We start from the raw sequence: 23,810 nt of genomic DNA, 5'->3' as shown, positions 1-23,810 counted from the left end.
CTTAGGGGCTATCCAAATAGGAAAGATAGTGAGGCTGGCATTAGATTGATCGTAATAAGAACTCTTCACTCTTTCCAACACTCCAGTCCATATTCCAAAACAAGCTAATACCATGGAAAAAGCAGCCTTATGAAGGAATGTGGTGAGAGCAACCAGCTGTCCAGGGTGATCCTGGGAATTGATGGTCTTTTTTGAAAAAAATAAAAAATAAAAAGAACAACATCATAGCCAGTCTTGAAATAAATTTTTTAAATCTCTAGATCTTTGTATAAATTTGAGCCCAAACATTTTCATTCACAACATGAATTTTTCCAGGCACTGACTCAAGACCTGAGAGGTATCTTTTCATTTTTCTCCTTTCCCTACCAAATTGTTTGTTATTCCTTCTCTTCATTTCCACTCTCTTGGCCACTAGTTCACTTTAAGACCTTATGGCTTTAAGTTGGTCTGTTGTAAAAGACTCTTTACTCATTCCCAGACCTTCAGCGCTTCAAAATTAAAGGCCATTCTATACACCGCCACCAGACAATCTTGGATTATTGCTTGGCTCATCTCACTTCTCTGTTTAACTTTTTCAACGGCTCTCCCATTGACTACTGCGTAAGATTATGGCAATTTATCATGTTGTTCAAGGCCTTTTACAATTTTGTTCCAAATTATGCTGCCTGTCATATGCTACTTCCTATGCTCCAGCCAAAGGACACCTATCTACCCTTTTTTTTTCTTTTTTTTTTAGACAGAGTCTCGCTCTTGTTGCTCAAGCTGGAGTGCAGTGGGGCAATCTCAGCTCACTGCAACCTCTGCCTTCTGGGTTCAAGCGATTCTCCTGCCTCAGCCTCCTGAGTATCTGGAATTACAGGTACCCGCCACCACGCCTGGCTAATTTTTGTACTTTTAGTAGAGACGGGGTTTTGCCATGTTGGCCAGGCTGGTCTTGAACTCCTGACCTCAGGTGATCTGCCCGCCTTGGCCTTTCAAAGTGCTGGGATTACAAGCGTGAGCCACCACGCTCAGCCTACCCCTTCATTTCTTAACTTCATCTTGTCTTTTCTCACCTTTGGCTTATACCATTCTCTCCATCTGGGCTGTCACTTCCTCTCATCTCTTCTTGATAGTATCTTGCTTGTCTTCTAAAACCTAAGTCAGAAATCCCCCTTCTTCCATAAAGCCTTTTCAGGGCACTTAAGTCAGAAGCTTTCTTTGCCTTCCTCTCCTTGAGCATTTGATTGGGACTATTCTTAAGGCCTATAACATGCATTTTTTGTAGTTATTTAGGTCCTTATATTAGCTTTCTCAGTGGGTTGCAATGTCTGGAAGGTGTAAACCATGTCTTTGTATTCTCCATCATGCCTTGTACATGTTGGATGATGAGGTGAGTAAATGAAAGAATAAAGGTAAATGCTACTTCCTTCCCTTCCTAATCATACTGAAAAAGTGTAACATGGAGAACAGGTCCTGCAGAAATCTCTGGTACATGCAGTTATAGGGCAGCCTGAGCCTAAGGATGTGGATTAGTGGTGAGGAGACCTTGGCATGTCTGAGTTCAGGTCAGTTTCCAAGGACCACCTAAGTGTTTAGAGGCTTATCTGAATAAATGGATTCTCCCAGATCTTTGGAATTTCTGAGATGAAAGTGGGCAGAGTTGTGGGCTTGTCATAATAAAACATGTATTTAAAATTTTTTAACTGAAGATTATATAAGTATCAGAAAACTTGAGGCTCAAATCTGACAAATATGTGGTGCAGGTGGCTCAGGAACTGAGCAGGTTGACCTCTGGCGTGCTTACTCTAGAAACCTGGCTACAAGACTGGCAGATTGTGAGTTTATAGGTTGAAAGATGAAAGATAACTTAAAAGAAGGAAAGTACTTCAAAGGATTGAGATGTTGCAACAAATTCCCAGTCCTGGTCAGTGTGTTTGCAAAAGAAGGCTTAATACATGGGAATAGTCGATTCTTAAAAAATAACTTGTGTTTACTCAAATTATTTTTGCAAGCAGAAATTATGGCCAAATGTGAGCCATCGCTTTTTATACATAATAGCTGCACATAACAGCAATGTAAATCAGACCCTTTGTTTTTCTTACGTGCCACAGTACCATGACTGTGTCAGCATTAACAAAGTGAAGACATTGTTCAAACAGTTTGACAGGTAAAGGTAGATTAACTGGATAATTCGGGTCCCCATTTTTTTTCTTTAATAGTATTTATATTTGAGCTTGTCAGTAATTACCTGTATTATCTCCTAATATCACTTTGCCTAGGTAGCCCAAGTTTTAAAATTTGTAACATGAGAATAATAGTAACTTTATCCCATGAGATTATAATGAAGATTAAATAACAAATATGAAAAGTGTGTTTAAAAAGTATTTCGTACTTTCTGAAGCACTGACATATTTTTGCATGTTGTACGTATGTATGTATTATTCAGATAAAACAATTGGTTACTCTCTGGTATGTATTTAGTCCTTTGATCCATGCTCCTCTTTAAAGAGTTTAAAATTTGGATAGATAGACGATGGATGGCTGGATGCATAAACACATATATAAATCTGTTTTAAATATATATAATTTAATTAACAATCATACTTTATCAGATAATAAGCAATTTAGAAGTAAACCCAAACTGGGAGATTAGGTTGAATGGATTTTATAAATACTATTTGTGTGGTTTTGAACATAATTTTAGATTCTTTCAATACTTAGAAAATGTCTTGTAATGCAGTGTTCTCTAAATGTGGTCTGTGGACCGATGTTGGTCCATAATTTGTTCCTAGTAGCAATAATAAGCACATTGCTTAATTTACTAAATTTTTCTTTTGCAAGAATGTCTTGATTTCTATTCTGGCACAAGATCTTTACGTTCTCATTGACTGGTGAACAGGAGTTTGTTGCCTGGCGCTTGTAGTAGTGCTGCTCCAATGGCATTTTACCATTTGAGCATTCATTTGTTCTTTCATTCATTCAACAAGCATTATTTAAGCACCTTATTAGTTAAGGTAATCCTAGCAGTGTAACAAATAAGTCCTGAGCTTAATGTAATAAAAACCTATTTCACAGACATATCAGAGTCTCTGTGGGTGTCCCGGTCTATGGCCTTCTGTGTTGTCTTTAGGAAAAGGGTATATATATATATAGATATATAAGATCTATCTATCTATCTATCTATCTGTCTATCTATCTATCTGTCTATCTATCTATCTATCTATCTATCTATCTATCTATCTATAGAGAGAGAGATTTATTATGGGAATTGCCTCATGTGATTACAGAGGCTGAGAAGTCCCACAATATGCTGTCTGCAAGTTAGAGAACAGGAGAGCCAGGGGTAATTTAGCCTAAGTCTGAAGGCAGAGCACCCAGAGAGGGGATGGTGTAACTCTCAGTCTCATGCTGAAGGCCTGTGAACCTGGGGAGGCTGCTGGTGAAAGTCCTATGATCTGAAGGCCTAAGAACCAGGCGAGCTTCAATATCTGAGGGCAGGAGAAGGTAGATATCCCAGCTCAACAAGAAGGTAGGTGTTCACCCTCCTCTGCCTTTTTGTCCTATTCAGGCAGGCCGTCAATGGATTGGATGATGCCTGCACACATTGATAGATCTTTGCTCAGTCTACTGATTGAAATGCCAGTCTCTTCCTAAAACACTCTTATAGACACATGCAGAAATAATATTTTACCAGCTATCTGAACATCCCTTAACCCAGTCAAGTGGATGCATAAAGTTATCACAGTTAAGGGGCACAGTCCCTTATTAACCATTTCAGGAGGAACACAACATCACTTTTGCTCACATTATTTTTCTGAAGACAATTGTTTTCTCTTACCTGCACATAAGGGCATGGGGAAATACAATCCTTGGCTTTGTGAACACTTCTTGGCGTTAACACATTAGGGAAGCAGAGCAAAAATCTTTGATGGTCACCTAAACCAGTATTTCTCAAACTATCTGTGGTGAAGGACCAGTTCTGTTTTTTGAAAGTTTAAATCTGTCACAACCTGATATTTGAAAAAAATTCTGTAAAAATGAATTGCTAGAAAAATAAAATAAACAATATATAAATACAAGTCAAGTTTTAGAAATTATTAGATTCAGGCCGGGTGCAGTGGCTCATACCAGTAATCCCAGCAATTTGGGATGCTGAGGTGGGCGGATCACGAGGTCAGGAGATCAAGACCATCCTGGCCAACATGGTGAAACTCCGTCTCTACTAAAAATGCAAAAAAATTAGCTGGGCATGGTGGTGCATGCCTGTAGTCCCAGCTACGTGGGAGGCTGAGGCAGGAGAATCGCTTGAACCTGGGAGGCGGAGGTTGCAGTGAGCCGAGATGGCGCCACTGCACTCCAGCCTGGTGACAGAACATGGAATTTTATTTTCATATAGGGAAACAGATAATAAACAAGAAAATTTTAGGTAGTGATAATCCATCATGAAGATATGTGAATGGTATCATGTGACCCAGTAGCTTCTGGAGAGGCCTCCCTAAGGAGGATCCTTGTGATCAAGATAGAACAGCAGATTTAGGAAAATGTATTCCAAACAAAAAGTTCTACCTTGTTTAAATTTGTTTAAGGTATGTTTCATTTTCACTTCTAATTTCAAAATTTTCATAAGGCTTCAGAATGTGCCCCTTTACAAAAGCAGGTGAAAAAGAAACATTTTAAAATCTTTTATTCCGTTTTCCTAAAACAGTATATGCATATTATTTTTATTATAGCTTTATTGAGATGTAATTCATATACCATTCGATTAATTCATCTAAGTGTACAATTTAATGGTTTTTAATATGTTTACGGATATGTACAACCATCACTATGATTAATTTTAGAATTTTTCATCCCCTCAAAAAGAAAACCTGTATGCTTTAGCGATCAGTCCATACCCTCTATTGTCCCCAACTCTAAGCAACCACTAATCTACTTTCTATCTTTATAAATTTGCCTATTCTGGACATTTTATGTAAGTAGACATTTCATATAATACGTGATATAATGCGATTTAATCTTTTGTGACTGAGTTATTTCACTTAGCATAATGTTTTCAAGGTCCAGCCATGTAGCATGTATTGGTACTTCTTTCCTTTTGTGGCTAAATAATATTCCATTGTATGAATATACCACATTTTGTTTATGCTTTTACCAGCTGATAGACATTTAGGTTGTTTCCACCTTTTGGCTGTTATGAATAATGTTTCTATAAACATTCATGTGCAAGTTTTTGTGTGGACATGTTTTCATTTATTTTGGTATATTCCTAGGTGTAGAATTTCTGGGTCATATGGTAACACTCTATTGAAGAGTTTAAGGTCCTGACAGATTGCTCTCAAAAGTGGCTTCACAATCTTACATACCCACCAGCAACGTATGAGGGTTCCAGTTTCTCCACATCCTTGCCAATACTTGTTTTTGTCTGTCTTTTTTTATTTTAGCCATCCTAGTGGGTGTGAAATTATATCTCATTGTGGTTTTGAGTCGCATTTCCTGATGACTAACAATGTCAAGCATCTTTTCGTATGCTTATTGGCCATTAGTACACATTCTTGGGAAAAAATATCTATTCAGATCCTTTGCAATCCTTTTAAAATTGGGTTACGTCTCTTTTTATTATTGAATTTTTAAAGTTCTCTATATAGTCTAGATACAAGTCCCTGATAAGATACATGATTTGTAAATATTTTCTCCTTGGTAGATTGTCTTTTTGCTTTCTTTATAGTGCCATTCAAAGCCTAGAAGTTTTAAATTTTGACAAAGTCCAATTAACCTATGTTTTTCTTTTGATGTTTGTGCTTTTGGTGCCATACTTAGAAAGCCATTGTCAAATGCAAAGTAATACATATTTCTACCTATGTTTTCTTCTAAGAATTTTATAGTTTTTGCTCTTACATTTAGGTTTTTGATCCTTTTGAGTTAATTTTTATATGTCCTGTGAGGTTAGTGTCCAATTTTATCCTTTTGCATGTTATTACCGAGTAGTTCCAGTGTCAGGGTTTGAATATGTCCCCCCAAATTTATGTGTTGGAAATGTAATCCCTAATGCAACAATGTTAGGAGATGGGACCTTTTCAGAGATGTTTAGGTCGTAATGGCTCCATCCTCATGAATGGATTAATGTTGCTATTAAAGGGCTTAATGGAAAAAGTTCATTGCTTTTTGCCCTTCCACTTTGTGCTATGTGAGAACACAGCAGTCTTCCTTGTTGGAGGACACATTGTTCAAGGCTTCATCTTAGAAGCAGATACTGGACCCTTGTCAGACAACCAAACCTGCTGGCAACTTGATCTTGAACTTCTCAGCCTCCAGAACTGTGAGAAATGAATTTCTGTTCTTTATAAAATACTCTATCATCTATGGTATTGTGTTATAGCAGCCCAAAATGTACTAAGATACCCAGCATCATTTGCTGAAAGACTATTCTTTCTCCATGAAATGGTCTTGATGCCCTTGTCAAAAATTAGTTGACCATAGACACATGGATTTGTCTTAGGACTCTCAATCTATTCCATTGATCTATGTCTATCCTTATGCCAATACCACACTGTCTTGATTACTGTTGTTTTGAAGTAAGTTTTGAAATTGATAATTGTGAGTCCTCCAACTTTGTTCATCTTTTTCAAGATTGTTTTGGCTATTCTGGATCCCTTGCAATTCCACGTGAATTTTAGTATCAGCTGGTCAATTTCCACAAAGAAACCACTTGGAATTCTGATGAGGATTGTGTTGAATGTGCAGATTAATTTGGAGAGTATTGGCATCTTAAAAATACTAAGTCTTCTGATCCATAAAATAGCATGTTTTTATTTATTTACGTCTTCTTTATTTTAACAATGACTTGTAGATTTTAGAGTATAAGTTTTACACTTCCTTTGCTAAATTTATTCCTAAATATTTTATTCTTTTTGATGCTATCAAATGGAATTGTTTTTTAATTTCATTTTTGGATTATTCATTAAAAATATATAGAATTATAGTTGATTTTTGTATATTGATCTTGTAGCTTATAACCTTGCTGAAGTAATCTATTTAGTCCAATAGTTTTTCAGGGATTCCTTAGGACTTTCAATATACAAAATTGTGCCATCTACAAGTAGAGACAGTTTTACTTTTTCCTTTCCAATATGAATGCCTTGTATTTATTTATTTTTTCTCATGCCTAATTACCCTAGTTCAAACCTCTAGTATAATGTTGAATGGAAGTGGCAAGAATGGACATACTTGTCATGTTCTTGAGCTTAGGGAAAAAAGATCCAGTATTTTACCATTAAGCATGATGTTTGCTGTGAGTTTTTGTAGACACCCTTTATCAAGTTGAGGCAGTTTCCTTCTATTTCTAGTTTGTTGAGTGCTTTTATCATGAAAAGGTTTTAGATTTTGTCAAATGCTTTTATTCTGTCTATTGAGATGATGATGTGGTTTTTGTTTTTTATCCTGCTGATATGGTGTATTACATTAATTGATTTTCAGTTGTTAAACCAACCTTGCATCCTGAGATAAATCCTAGTTGGTCATGGTTTATAATTCTTTTGATATGGTGCTGAATTCCATTTGCTACTTTTTTTTGAGGATTTTGTGTCCATATTAATAACAGATAATGGTCTGTAGATTTCTTTTCTGTGATGTCTTTGGTTTCATTTTCATGGTAATTGAAGGTTTTGGCCTTATAGAGTGAGTTGGAAAGAGCTCCCTCCTCTTGTATTTTTTGAAATAGTTTTTGAAGGATTGGTATCAATTCTTCTTTAAGTAAGTGTTTGGTAGAATTCACCAGTGAGGCCATCTGGGCCTGGGCTTTTCTTTGTGTACTAATTCAATCTCTTTACTTGTGTTATAGGCATATTCATATTGTCTATTTCTTCTTGAGTCAGTTTGAATAGTTTGTGTCTTTCTAGGAATTTGTTCATTTCATCTAAGTTGTTGGATTTATTAGCACACAATTCTTCATAGTATTCCTGTATAATCTTTTTTATTTCTGTAAGATCAGTTGTAATACCCACTCTTTCATTTCTGAATCTAGTAATTTGAGTTTTCTCTATATTTTTCTCAGTCAGTCTAGCTAGAGGTTTGTCAATTTTGTTAATCTTTTCAAAGAACCAGCTTTTAGTTTTGTTGATTTTATCTATTGTTGAATCAACTTTAGGTTTATACTAACTTAATTTCAGTGTGATATAGAAACATTATTTCTATATAGCTCTATTATATTTTTTCCCTTTTTGTTATATATAGTATTATATTTATATTTGTTATGCATATTATTGTTATACATTTTACTTCTATAGATGTTACAAACCTCAAAGTATATTATTATAACTTATTTTATATAACTTTATGACTTTTAAAGAAGCTGAAAGAAGATGAGAGAACAAGTATATATAGCTTTTGTGATATTAATCTTCTCATTTATCATTTCTTATTTTCTTTATTTGTTCCTGTAGAGCTGAGTCATCTGTAGTCACTTCTTTAGTCCAATAGAGCTTTGCTTACACCCACCTCCTTTGTGAGGATATTGGCAAATATATTACATTTCTATGTGTTTCGGCCCAACAATAAATTTTTTAATATACGGTTTTATACAATTGGCTTTTTTAAAATCAGTTAAGAAATGGAGAAAAATATGCATTTATACTGTCTTTTATAGTTACATAATTACCTTTACAGGTTCTTTTTGTTTTTTAGTACGCGGATTCAAATTCCTATCTGCGGCTTTCAACCCGAGGAAATATTTTTAGTATTTCTTGTAAGTCATGTCTGCTAGTAACAAATTCGCTCAGTTTTTGTTTATCTGGGAATCTATTCTGCCTTCATTTTTGAAAGATAGTTCTGTAGGATAGAATATTATTGTCTGACAGCTGTTTTTCTCTGAGCACTTTAAATGTATTATCCCATTACCTTCTGGAGTCCATTGTTCCTGATGAGAAGTCAGCTGTTCACCTTAATGGGGTTCCGTTGTATGAAAGTGAGTTAATTTTTGCTTTCTGCTTTCAGGATTTCCTTGTTGTCTTTGGCTTTCAATATTTTTACTACAATGTATCAATTTGCAGATCCTTGTTTATCCTACTTGGAGTTCTCTGGGCTTCCTGGATGTATAGATCAATGTTTTTCAATAAACTTGGGAACTTTTCAGCTATTATTTCTTTGAATATTTTTTCTTCCCTTTGTATTTCTCCTCTCTTTCTGATACTCACATTATGAGTATATTGATATCCTTAATGGAGTCTCACATCTTCTAAGGCTCTGTTTTTCTTCATTCTTTTTTCTCTCTGTTCTTCAGATTGTATAATCTCTATCAATCTATCTCAAGTTTGCTAATTATTTGTTCTGCCAGTTCAAATCTACTGTTGAGCTCCTCTAGTGAATTTTAAAATTTCAGGTATTGTACTTTTCAACTCCAGAATTTCCACTGTTTTTTTCTCTTATAATTTCTATCTCTTTATAGAGATTCTGTATTTGATGCAACATTGTCATCAGACCTTCCTTTAGCTCTTTAATTATGATTTCCTTTAGTTCTTTGAACACATTTATAATGGCTAATTTGAAGTCATTGTTAAATTTAACATCTGGTTGCTCTCACAGGCAGTTTCTGTTTCCTACTTTTTTCTGGTGAATGAATCATACTTTCCTGTTTATTTGCGTGTCCCATTTTAAAAATAAAAACTGAACATATTAGATAATATATTGTAGCAACTCTGGGTACTAATTCCACACTGTGGGACTTATTATTGTTATTTGCTTGTGTACTTATTTAATGACTATCTGGATTACTTCAGTGCAGTCTATTTCTCCCCTACAGTGTGAAGCCTCTGATGTTGCTCCTCAGGGGACACAATCTTGGGTATGCCTACAGTCACCCTAAGATGGAAGTGGTTTTGGCAGTGACAGTCTTTGATAGTCTCTTTCTCTGACCACATCCAGCTATTAAGCACTACTAATTGCCAGCTGATTGCTCTATTGTTTTCAACATGTCTTGGGGCATAAATTGCTTCATAAACTAATTCAATTAAATTCAGGCTCCTTGGAAGATAAAGTTGCAGAGGGCAGTATTTGGGATTTGTTTGGACTCCAGTTGTTCTTCCCAGCTGCCTGTTTTCCCATTTCTCTCCAGTGAGCTAGTCCCCTTCAATTGAATCTATCAATCTCTTCCCAATTTCCTCTCACCACAATTCCCTTATTTCCGAGAGTGCCCTTGGGGCTAAACTCCACACTTTGTTGCAAATGAAGTAAATTCCTTGGGGAAGAGATTTGGGAGCTCTTGGAATAGGGTAGGAGGGGTGGAGACAATAAATTACTTCCTTCTGAGTGACAGGCCCGCTTTCAGAGCTAAGTGCTCAGTGGATGGAGGCAGCAGACCCTGGTGTCTTCAGCTTGCTTTCCTTGATACGGAACCCCTACACCATGAGCTGCGGTTAGAACATTAAGAGCCCTGGTATTCTCAGTGGCACCATGTTCTTCATCCTATGAGTGGAGGTTGGGCAGAAAATGGGAGCTCCCACCTCACTGTTGCACTTTCCAAGAATGTAGCCTCAGCAACAGTTGAGGCTGTTGCTGAGGGCAGGATGAGAATTGCTGACATCCTTTGCCTCCTGGGAAATAGCCTCTGACTGGGTGCTTGAGAGAGAGGAAGCCTTGTGTTTTTGGCTATACCAAGTCAGGAGTGGAGTTTCTGTTTCACTGCTAGGAGGAGGGAGGGTATGATTCTTCATTTAAATCCTACACACTCTTGCAGTTCTTACTGGGTTTTAGTAGATTTTGTTGAATAAATGTTTCTTCATTTGCAAGCCCTTAGAACCATTTCGTTTAAGTGTTCATTTTTTTTTCCTAATTATAATTTTCACCAGTTTCACTGGAGAGTGGCTTCATGGAGCTCCTTGTACTTTTATGCAGAAGTGGAAATCTTATATGTTAATTCTTTCATTTATTTACACCTTTACCCAGTTTTATTGAGTGTATATTATGTGTCTGATCCTATGATAGGAGCTGGAGATACAATGGTGAGTAAAACAGATTTGGAACTTCCTGTATAGTAGGCAAGTCAGAAGAAAGGCAAAACAAAACAAGATTAGAAGCAGCTTGACAGAGGTTCCCATTAGATTTTGAATGAATAACAAATAAGCAAATGAATTACATTAAGTTATTTGAAGGAAACCATGCTTAGTGAAGATAAAACAGAATCATGCAGCTTAGAGTCTGTTGAAGAAGAGAGGGAAGCTAACACCGTGATTGGGAAAATAGAAGGATGACTTAGGTTAGGAAAAACCAAGAGTTGTAGGACCTGAGATCTTGGGGATGAAAACTTTTCAGGAAGTGACTAACATCTGCTTTTAGCACTGTGGCTGACTATAATTCGAGGTAAACAGCCTATGGAAAGAATAATTATGCACTATTTAGGGAAACATATTGCTTACATACAGCTTACAACATATAACTTTAACTAAAATAGAGAATAATTACTGAAAGTGTACTGTATTTGGGGTTCTTTCATTTAATTCTATCAGTAACTGAATTGCTGTAAGCTATGGTTTACTCGTTTTTAAAATAGGGCTAACAATGCCTGAGTGATTGAGTGACCAAGTTACTATTAGCTCCAGTTTTCTGTCAAAGAGCACCATACTGCCTTGAGTTAAAGGCAGTTAACTGTTACTTAAGATGTATGCCTTTTAAACATTGTTTGAACTGGTGGCATTTTGTGGTCTAGGAGTAGGAAAGAAAAATAATAGATTCCTATTATTATATGCATATATAAATTTAAAATATTGTAAGGAATGTATATTGAATTATAGTTTCTTTCTATTGTCTTTTCCCAGCTCAACAAACATGTGTTGAACACTTAATATGTGCCCTGCACTACTGACAAAATGAATATGATGGGGCCTTGCACATAAGGATCACATACTATTTGGAGTAAGTATTGGGGTGGGGTAGATGGATAAACCAAATAAATTATTATTAAAAATGAATATATTAAAGACAGTTCAGCAATTGGGATGAGGGCTTTTATTGTGGGAAAGGATGGTGAGACCACAAATTAATCCAAGTTGGAGCTGCCCAACACAGCATATTTCACCTGGTGGTAAGAACCTAAGTGCAGTGGACTTTTTAAAAATGGAAAGCTTATTGCTTCTCAGGGATATCTCTCTGACTGATTGATTGCCTAACTAGCATTTCTTCCTTCTATTTTGAGTAATTGTGCACCACTTAATTAGTCTTTCAATCCATGAACATAGTTTATCTCTTCATTTATTTTGAACCCTTCTATTATCTCTCAGCAATGTTTTATAGTTTTCAGTGTAGAAGTATTATATATCTTTTGTTAGACTTATTTCCAGGGTTTTTTTTTGTTTTATATATTACTGAAATTGAGTTCTTAAAAAACTTTATTTTCCAAATTGTTATTGGTAGTATATAAGAATGCAGTTGATTAGCTTTGTATTCTGTGACCTCGTTAGACTCATTTGTTACTCCAGTAACTGTTTTATAGATTCCCTAAGATTTTCTACAAAAAAAAAAAATCATATCTGTGAGTAGGAACAGCTTTACTTCTTTCCTCCAAGATTTAGGCCTTTGATTTTTTTTATAGCTTTATTCCAATGGATAGGTCTGCCAGTAAAACGTTGAATAAAATTGGTGAAAAAAAAATCTGTTAATTCTCTGGCTAACACTCCTTTCCTTTCCTGTAAAGCTGATCTCCTCAAATGATAGCTACACATCCTTTGCCTACTTGTGTGCTTCATCTTTTAGTGTGCTAACATGAGCTTCTGTCTAAGGTACTGTATATTAAACCACTTTGTCAAAGGCCCTAGTGACCCATTTATAGCAGAATCCACAGGCCTTTCCCAGTTCTTGTCTTTTCTGGCTCTTCCTATACATTTATCCTTGTCCTTAGAGTTCTCTCCTTTCTTGGTTCTCAAACCACTTACTTTGAATCCCTTTCAGCCTCCATCATGGCTACCTCTTTTTCTGTATGCCTTTTAAATTGTTTCCCAGTTGTCATTTTTTGAAACAATTTTCAATTATTTCCCAGTTTTCACTCTGGATGCCCTCTTGGGGGCAATTGCATTCACTCCCCAGACTGCAACTCAACATGAGTATTGATGATTTTCAGATCTCTATTTCCTGCTCTACTTTCTTCTCCATCACCAAACCTATTATCTAACTGCCTAATGGATCATTCTGCTAGAGTTTTCCACGGACACCTGTAACTTAACATGCATACAACTTAGCTCATTATTTCTTCTTGTGTTTAGCCTGCATCTTTTTTTCTGAATTTCTACAAACCAGTGGAAATTCTTCAAATACACAAAACTATTTAATGACAGTCTTTGCCCATAGTATTCCTTGTGGCTGGAATGTTCTCCTTCCTCCTCCCTTTAGCTGGTTCATATGTACAACTGAAGTCATTTGCCACTAAGAAACCTTTTCTAACCAGCCACACCCCATGCTAGCCAGCTGGAATTGAACTCAGTACCTGGCATGGACTTCCTTCAAAGTATTTATAACATGTTTTTAAGACATCTATTTGTTTATATGGCTATTTCCCTCTACTAGATTCAAGGACCTAGGCCTTGTCTCATTTATTTTTGTGCCCTCAGATCCTGCCATGGTGCCTGGCCCTTAGTAGGTACTCATTAGGTATCTGTGGTTGTATGCATATTACAATCAAGCCTTAAGCTAGTAAAGTATATCAACCTAGATGAAGAGAAATTAATATTATGATACCCATGTGGAAGATTGTGGTGACAGAAAATGGGTGATCTGTGACTGCATCTATGAAAGAGGTATGCTCTGAATACTTTTCAGTTCGTCTCCAGAATTTTTAAGAGAAGTGGATAAATGCCTCTTGAATCCAATCAATTCCCCTTGCTCTAATTCTGTGCTGAATGAGGAAGTGGATTATGATTTAGCTTCTTATATATATCTGCCTACAAAAACAAGTGGAAACAAACAAAAATGGACTAATTCGAAAAACTGGGAATTTAATCTGTTGAGAAGTTGTAAATCTCATTTTAAAGGAAGTAAATGGCATTTGACTTCTTTGGGCTTGGTTAGGACGAGTTGACTTCCCTAGGTCTTATCATCTCGTATCATCATCTAGACATCATATCATGTCAGATATCCTGACAAAACTGGTCTGGTCTACACAGCTAACTCAGACCTGGAGCAAGATCTCTCCTCGACCTGTGTGGCTCACTTGTGTGGCCCCACCTTGTGTTCTTCATGGGACTTTCTACCTGAAAAATTTACATTGTGTTTTTATCAAAGAGCTTACCAGGAAAACCTAAGGCTTATTTGAATTCTGCCTAATATTATATAGTAGAATTATTGATGATCTCTTCTATAGCAGTTGTTGAGAATGAACTCTTGTAAGTTAGAATGAAATATGAAAAGAAGTTAAAGGGATGACGAAGCATGAGAATAGTTAGACATGTGAAGGGCAGAAGGTACAGCTACAACATTAGCTATGAAGCAGCAAGTGAAAGGTAGCTAAAGAAAATAACAGCTGAAAAAGTAGAGAGATGGCTAAGAAGAGGAGGAGGATAAATGGGGGTAGAGAGGAATTTTTTTAAAATGTGTATTCAATGAGTTGTAATAGTGCCCAATCTTCTCCAGCTACAAAGTGTATTTTATGTGTCCTAACAAATTCTGAAAGTCAGTTTTGACAAGGGGGTCTTCTAAAGGCATCACACTGGGCTATATAGATAAGATGGTTTTTTGACATTTGTGGTTTGGGTTTCTAATCCAGCATGAAATAAGATTCATTTATTCACTGAAGAATTTATTAAACCTACTGCAGGCCAGTCAAGGACCCAGGGACTAGGGACATGATTATGAGTAAGACAGAAAGGTGGCCAACAGATCAAGTCAACAGTTATTATTTGGTGTGCCAAATATAAGGAAATTCAATATGCACATGGTGTTATGAGAGCAAAGAAGAAGGGCATCTCTTGGCAGCTGGGGAGGCTCCCCAAGGAAGGCTCCTTATTAGACTGGAATTTCTAGGGTAACAGTACCTGATCTCCTCTTACTCACTCAGACATCCCTAGAACTAGCACAGTGCCTAGTATGTGATAGAAGCTGATAAAAATAAGTTGAATGATTGAACTCGTCAAAACCCATCTTCATTTGCTTGGAGTGGAAATCATCCCAGTGGGAGATATTGCCCCAAATCCTATTCTTTGGTTCTTAGAATTTCTTTATGAGAACAAATGTATCTGGAAATATTGATTAATCTGACATTTTTATTTCTTGCCCTTAAGGTTTTACGAATACCAAAATTTTAGTGTGACCCCTCAAGTAATCACTACAGCAAGTAAAGTCAATGACATATACGCAAAGTATTGAGCATATCTTTTAAAAATTGTGGAAATAATCAATATGCAGTGCCAACGGAAACACTGCAGTACAACATAAATTGAACTTTGGCAACTCGATGAAGCAAGCACATGCTCCTATTTGAGCTCTTTCACAATATGTCTGTAGTGTTTTAACTAGATATTTACAGATAGTTGAAATACCTAAAGACCACTTGATTATTATTTGCAGCTACTTCTCTACACCAAGAAATTAGCTGCCAACTCTCCCATTCTAGCAGCTAAAGTTTGGAAAGCAGACAAAACAAAGACTTCAAAGGAATATCCTTCATATTAAAACTCCCACAAATTGTGTGATGAAGGTCAAAGAAAGTGAATTTCAAATGAGAAGACTTAGCATTTTATTGCTTTTTGGCATCTGGTATAGGTCAGTTAATCTTTCTGAGTCTGTTTCCTAAACTATAAAACGCAGATGCAGATATCGTGGTGCTTGCCCAACTTCATGGCATTGCTGTGAAGATCAAAAGAGATAATATAGATAAAGGAACTTAGAAAACTGTAAAACTCAATATGAATATTAATTATTAAAATAATATCATGAATGGAAAATGGAATTCAAATTTCTGACCATGAATGTGGCCTGTGATGAACAAATTTGAGTGTTCCGTATTCAGATCTAGAGCCCTTGACTTGTTAACCGTTCATCACAAGATACTGAAAATAATTTTGTGCTAGGCAAAAAGATTTAGGAATTGAGTAAAACAGGGTTTCTGTTTGTTTGTTTGTTTGTTTGTTTGTTTTTAAAAGGCTAGTTCTCTGATCTCACAACCAAAACCATGAGCACATTCCTTTAAAAGGATATCCTTTTAATGATTTAGGAAGCTTTTTAGGCTCTCTGGAGTTCTCACAGAGGCTAATATGGAAAACTCGCTTACCCAAGAGGCTTGGTTGACTAATTGGACAATCTGCACCAATCTGATGGCCTCAGCTGTCCAAATAAAACCTGCCTTGATGGTGGAAAGCTCAGCAAAACTGGAAGGGGCAGGAACTGAGACAAGAATAAAAATTCAGGGTAGACAGCCGAGCTGGCTGCTTTCTCTGAGTGTCTGAGAAGCAGCATCTTTATAAGACTAAAAGAGTTTATTTTAACCATATGAAAGAAACTAAGTACCAGTTACCACTAGCAAGGGTGATCTTTATCTGTCTTTGCTGACCTGAGAGAAAGGGAAGGAATCTTAAAAGGCTCTAGCAGCTGTGGGCTCCTCACAGAGGACATCTCCCACACATTTCTAACATGTCTTGGATTTTTTCCAACCTTACCTTGTGTTAGAAGAAGTTGCTTACGGGAGTTAAATGCCCTTCCTTACAGGTGACCCCACGTAGGTGTTACCAACTACCCTGCACTCAGCAGAATCAGCGTTTTCCCAGTCTGTTTCTGGTAAAGGCCAGTGCTTGCTTTGTGAAAGGTTTTGTGGTCTCCTCCTGGCTTGGTTTCCCTTGGAAGGCTCTCTCCCAGCACCTGTGAGCCCTCACCCTGAGAGACAGCTAATGTGCTAATTACCACGAACCCAAAAATGTAAGCTGTAAACAAATGAGAGCTGTGTTTATAATCAATCAGTTTTATAGCCTTCTGATGGTGATGATATCAGTGGCGTTTACACTGGAAGACCGCACAGCGTTCTCCAGCAGCTGGCCGCTTATGTTGCTCTAGAGCGGAGGACGATGTGGCCCGTTAATTGTAGTATTTGCACTGAAGGGAATGTTACTTTGGCCAAATAGCCAATCCTGGGTCTTAGGATTGCCAAATAAATTATTTTCAAAAATCTGAAAGTCAGTTTGGATGGTTTTCAAATTATCCGTGGTTTGGGGGCCTATACTTACCCCCAAAATGAAAAACCAAAAATGCCTTCTTTCTGAGCTGTAACTTGATATATACATGATTTGAAGACAGCAGGGAGATACTAATCCCAAGGAGAGACAGGAGGGGCATTCAGCCTTGGCTTGGATGCACAAAGAAGAGCTCTTCCCCTCTGTTTTAGGGAATGACCTCTGGCACATCACGCTTCCTCTGCTTATGCCTTGTTTCTCCACCTGAAGGCTAAGGTGGAGATGACTTGGCAGCAGATGCCTGCAGAACACTTTGTGATCATAAGACCAGGAGGATCCACGCAAAGCATAAATATCATAAAACGTGGCAAGAAAAATGTTTATACCAATCTGTGGTTTCTGATCAAAGCCAAAATTGCTGGGTTCTTGAATGAAAACTTCTGGCTGCACATGTGAGATTTGCAACTGCCTTTGGCACCTGTAAAATATGATTTGTGAGGTGCCGAACAATGTCCTGGGGGTCTCCAAAGCCTGCTTCTTTGGCATCCAGATCCTTCATTCTGAGTCCTGCCAATGTGTGGAGATGTGGGTGCATGAACTTTGGCTGCATTTTGGGTTTGTTAACAGAGCAAAGAATTTGCCAGTGAAGCCCCAATGCATTTTGCCCCAAGTACCTTGCCCTTCATTTATAGACTCCCAGGAAAACCAAGCCCATCTGTTTCTCATTCATTTACACTTTACTCATCAAAACGTTGGTTTTGGTTGGATTCCTTTGTTTTCATTTCAAGAAACCTTTAAGAATGTAGAGTGGAAAAAAGATGGGTAATTAGCAAGGAGTGCTTGAAGACCCTAACCTCTCCGTCCTGTTTTTAATATTACTTATGGTCCATTGTGTGGTGGCAAGCATTTTTTTCCTACTGTCCCACTTATCAATTTCCCTAAGTTATTAAAAAAGGAAGGAATAAAGGAAGGAAGGAAGAAAGGAAGGAAGGAAGGTCCTTTTTGCTTCTGTTCCACAACCAAAGATTTGGAAACAAGCTAGAATCTGCATGCTTCCATGAGGTAATAGTCATAGGATCTCAGATTTTGCCTTTCCTTCCTCAATCTCTTGTTTTTAAAGAGACAACAGCATTTTCTTAGGTTCGTGAAAGTGACTGGGAGTGGCTGGGAACTGTTTATCCCATCAACTTTAGGGAATAGGGTAAAAGAGTCTAGTTTTTTTTTTTTTGTCCTTTATCAAGTACTCTTGAAACTATGAATATTTGTGAGCTGCAAGAAAAATAAATGCAGTCTATTTTCTGGCCTTTGGGGGAGTTTTATATTCCCTTGAAGCAGCTTTTTTTCCTTCCTAGCTTTTAGTCAAAATCAGTAATTGCAGGCATTTTAAGTGGGACCAAATTCCTTTCTTGCTTACAGTTGTAAACTTGCTGATCTTTGGAAGCAAAAGTAAAGTTAGATTACATCCTGTCTTCCCTCACCACCAGAAAAAAGAGAGATAACTCCCTCTCCAGTCCATAGTTTATACATTCCTGAATAACAACCATAATCCAAACTTTGTAGGAAGACAATGATAAATATCTCATTTAAAGAATGCATTACTGTTGATTATGTACTATATGTACTGTATAACTTTAAACAAGGTTGTTATTTAAAGAACAAGGAATTTACATTGTTGGATTATTAAGTTTCGACAGTGGTAAACCTATGGTACTATTGTTAGGTATCTCAATAGCATCTTATTACATGTATTATTTTTAATGATGTGACAACCAGGTGCCCATATAACTTGGCAAATTCATTTCCATTTTACCTAGTAATGGTTTTACTTTTGTCATGTGTGCTAGTATATAATCTTCAAAACTTAACTAATTGAACAAAGGAAACATTGCTGTTACTATGGTATTTAGGAAGTTCCAGAATTACTGCTATAGCTATGGCTTTATGTTAAATACTATTCAAGTGGGTGGCAGCCTAGCAATGGCGTTGAGAGCCTGTGCTTTGGGAATCCCATCTACCTGAGTTGAAATCTGAGATCTGCTGCTTAGCGTTAACTGAGGCAAGTTAGTAAGCCTCCCTGTTTCCTTATTTATGTGGTAGGAATAATAATAGTGTCTAGTCTAGTGGTACATTGATAAATGGCAATTTCCATTGTATAAATACTTGCACTGTGGCTGATTTCAAGTTGCCAACCAGAGTTGGGGAAAGATGAGCACAATTAGCTCTCTTGAGCTGGTGCAGGCCATTGCCAATGCTCCATTAACAGCACCCAAACCTTAGGATTGTTGGGAGTATTAAAGGCAATATAGCATGTTAAGAGCTTAATATTGTGCTTGTATATACTTTATTTCCTTGATTATAAGATGCCTCAATTATAAGAAAAATCATTATTTAAAAATAGATTTTTAAGGGAAAATATATTTATTGGCTGTATAAAACTTGTTTTGGAAATGAAAAACTGTTCGTGTTGAAATTGCTGAAATAGTGTTTACTCTCTACTAGGTACTATGCTAAGCATGTGTCATAGGTAAGAAGCCTACATTATACATGCTTTTGGCTTATGATTATATTTATTCACTTATTAAATTAGAAGTACTCTCTCAAATGTGGACATTCTGGGCCTTCTGGTTCTTTCATTAGAAGTTTTACCTCTAGAAAGTCTCTCTGGCACATCTTGTATTAGTCTACTAGGGCTATCATAACAAAATGCCACCATCTGCTGGCTTAGACATCAGGAATATACTTATCAAGTTCTGGAGGCTGGAAGTCCAAGATGGAGATGTCAGTAGGTGTGGTTTCTCCTGAGGCCTCTCCTTGGCTTATAGATGGCTGTCATCTTGCTGTGTCTTCACATGGCCTTTTCTCTGTGCACATGCACCCCTGGTGTGTATTCCTCTTCTTATAAAGACACAAGTCCTACCGTATTAGAGATTCAACACATGAAATTTGGAGGGACACAGTTCAGTTCATAACATACTACTTTAGGCTGTGTATTAGTTTCCTGTGGCTGCCATAACAAAGTGCCCCAAACTTGGGGGCTTAAAACAACAGCAATGTGTTCTTTCACAGTTCTGGAGGCCAGAAGTCCAAAATCAAGTTGTCATCAGGGCCATTCATGCTCCCTTTGAAGTCTCTGGGGGAGCCTCATGTAGCTTGTAGTGGCTCCAGGCATTTACTGGCTTGTGGTGGCATCACTCCAATCTCTCCCTACATTTGCACATGGCCTTCTTCTCTTCTCTATTCCATTCTCTTTCTCTTTTAATGACAGATGTCATTGAATTTAGGGTATACCTAGTTAATCTAGGATGATCTCATCTTAAGATCTTTAACTAAATGTTATCTGAAAAGACCCTTTTCCAAATAAGGTCATATGCATGGGTTCCAGGTGGACATATCTCTTTTGGGGGGCCACCATTCAACCCACTGCAGTCTGGTTAATTCATCCAACAAAATGCATGGGACAACTTATTGATTTGTATGACAACTAGTTATGGTGTCAATGTCTAGTAAAGGAAACTATTTGAGTAATCTTGCTTTTAAAAAGCTTTTTGCAAACCCAAATCAGCTGACACCAGCTGTGGCTGAAACAGCTGAGTGACTACCTGAGACATGGACCCTCCTATAATGTAGAGTTGTAGCTATGTTGCAACTGCCCAGATGGGGACTCCATTTCCCAGCTTCTTTGATTTTTGGTGTGACCATGTGACAAGTTCTGGCCAATGGGCTATGAATGGAAATGATGCATGTCACTTCCTGGCTAAGGTGGTTAAGTATTCTATGTGCCTTGCCCATACTCTCCTTACCTTTCATGGCAACCTTGGAGGGACTGCATGAAGATTGTGCCTTACAAGATTAGTGGAGACTGGATACCTGAGTCATCACTTGTGGGTGAGCTACTCAGAAATTATGCCCATCAAAGAATATCCTTACAAACATTTGCATGAATAGGAAAAAATGAACTTTTACTGTATGAAGCCATTGAGATTCAGGAATTATTTGTTATTAGCAGTTAGCTTATTCTGATGAATTCTCCAGCTGGCACTACACAATATATGCACAATTAAACACATTTTATAGTCAAATTGTAACATTGATTCATAAAGCATCCACTACATTATCTTGCCATGGTAGGAAGTGGTCACCAAATAGCATTGGCTAGAAGAAATGTTGGTCTGAAATAGATTCTGATCAGGAAATGCTATAAAGAAATGTTAAACATTCTATGTTTCCACCCTAGACGTGATACATCACATTTTCCATTTATATTTTATTAGCCACGTCAAGTCACCTGTGATTATCATCTTCCCACATGTATGAAGTAGAACAGAACTGGATATTGGTGCACAGTTTGATGCAACGACTAGATAGGACTTTGAGACAGTGGGATTAGAGAAATCCACCTCCTCCCCCTCAAAGTACATAGCTACACCCTTGATTTATAAGAAAGTGGAGTAGCCTCTTTGGGAAAATATTCAAACTGTGTCCACAATTGTATATGAACTCAGTGGACTTAAAAAGACTTAAATTGTGTAGGTTGGGAAGGACTCAACTTGTGGTGAGGAACAATGAAAGGCAAATAAAGTACATGGCATGTCTGAGTAAATCTCAATAGTCAGGCCTAAGGACTGGGGGCAAGTGATGGCTCCACAAATAGTTTATGGTTATCTGATAATGAACATGATTTTCTTCTATAATAAAAATGGTTTTCTTTTTTAAAAAAAAAAGAAATGCTAAACATTCTATATAACTCACCTTAACTTTCCAGATTCACTTGTTTTCTCTAGAAGATGACCAAGAATCAATAGAAAATATTGAAAGATTATCTCATGGGGAGAATTTCATAATTTGAGGAGTGGTTACAATACAGTGGGAAAGAATCTAGCATTTAGAGTCAGATGAATTTGTGTTTAAATCCCTGATATGACACTTTTACTGTGTGACTTGGAAAAACTATTTAATATTTATTTTTAAATTAATTCACTAACTAATTTTTTGAGACAGGGTCTCACGCTGTAGCCCAGGCTGAAGTGCAGTGGCATGATCATGGTTCACTGCAGCCTTGAACTCCTGGCCTCAAGCAATTCTCCCACCTCGCCTTCCCAAAGTGCTAGGATTACAGGTGTAAGCCACCATGCCCAGCCAAATTATTTAATATGCTTTTTAATAATTTAGTATGCTTTGAAAATAATTTTAAAAGCATATTAAATAATTTGGCTGGGCATGGTGGCTTACAATGCTTTACCTTTTGTATTTACAAAAATGAGAAAAATGGCACCTACTTCACACATGTGATTATTGTGAGGATTAAATAAAATAATGAAACAATGTGATTGCTTAGCACGTGCTCAATTAATGACATGGCTGCTTTATTATTATTATTGTTACTGATTGTGATGTGTGCTTTCTGAAAATACTCAGGATGTTTCTATTTCCACCACCAACTTCTGATTTGGCTTGACATTTACAGCATCTTGATTGCCAGACACAGTCAGTTCTACTAGTGTATTGTTTGAGTTTAAACCATCTAGAAGAGGCTCACAAGCCTTTATATCATCAAGAAAATGGTCAGCCTGTATGGTGTGCAATCCTAGCCATGCTTTGAAAGGGATAGTGGGGGAGACAGACCAATAATATTTCCAGGGTTCATGACAATGTACACACCTAGGGCTCTGAAGCAATGCCATACCATCTATGGTGGAGAATTATGTACTAATTGGAAATCAGATCCTTGTGTGCTTCTGGGTTCTGATAGAAACAGAGCACCTAATCACGGAACTTTGAGTGGCCATGTGGCCTGAACTGTCTACCTTACTTGAGTTATATCAGACCCACTAAGTCATAAATTACAATCCAACAGTAATCCAGTATAGAAGTGGTACATCTGGGATTGAGCATGAGCAGGGTCAGAGGGCACAAGAAGGCTGCATGAGCAAGTAGCCCAGACTCCCATGCCATCCACTACTCTTGTACCATTTCTACTCCCTCATCTTATACCTAGGGCTACATACATAGTCTCATATGATCAGTTGACAAAAAAAGGCAAGCTTGGTTGTGGATATGTTGGTTTTGTATGTGGTTATGTAAAGAGGAATCCTTCCAGTGAACACAGCTTTGGGCAGTGCAGCTCATCTTCCTCTTTGTATAGTACAAGAAGTGGTCAAAGGGGTAAATATATACTGCCTCATGGACTGTTGCAAATGGCTTGACTAAACGGTCAGTGGTCTGAAGGAGAGTGATTAGAATGTTGGGGACAAGCAGATATGGGGAAGAGAAATATGGATGGCCCGGTGCAAGTGTGCACTAAATGTGACGATACTTGTACCACATTTCAGTGTTCCTGAACGTGAAGGAAAAGAATGAAACAACTGGCTGGGTACAGTGGCCCACACCTGTAATCCCAGCACTTTGTGATGCTGAGGTGGGCATATCACAAGGTCAGGAGATTGAGACCATCCTGGCTAACATGGTGAAACTCCATCTCTACTAAAAATTAGCTGGGCATGGTGCTGTGTGCCTGTGATCCCAGCTACTCGGGAGGCTGAGATAGGAGAATCGCTTGTACCCGGGAGGCAGAGGTTGCAGTGAGCCGAGATAGCACCTCTGCACTCCAGCCTAGTGACAGAGTAAGACTCTGTCTCAAAAAAAAAAAAAAAAAAAAAAAAAAAAGAGAAAAAGAAAAAACCAAGTAAATATAAT

At 37.3% G+C, this 23,810-nt stretch overlaps 1 long non-coding RNA gene across 2 annotated transcripts in view; it reads left to right on the top strand.

The window, feature by feature from the left end:
• Positions 1-23,810, top strand: part of LOC129049905 (uncharacterized) — a 147,827-nt gene that overhangs the window by 83,885 nt on the left and 40,132 nt on the right. For both annotated transcript variants that reach the window (XR_008513294.2, XR_008513292.2), the window contains one exon: positions 11,787-11,883. This is a non-coding gene — a long non-coding RNA (uncharacterized LOC129049905). The remainder of the gene's footprint in view (positions 1-11,786; positions 11,884-23,810) is intronic.

Source organism: Pongo abelii, chromosome 15 (assembly GCF_028885655.2).
Source record: "Pongo abelii isolate AG06213 chromosome 15, NHGRI_mPonAbe1-v2.0_pri, whole genome shotgun sequence".
Lineage (NCBI taxonomy): Eukaryota > Metazoa > Chordata > Mammalia > Primates > Hominidae > Pongo > Pongo abelii.
Note: the sequence above shows the minus strand (reverse complement) of the source record. Positions and strands in the feature narration are given on the sequence as shown.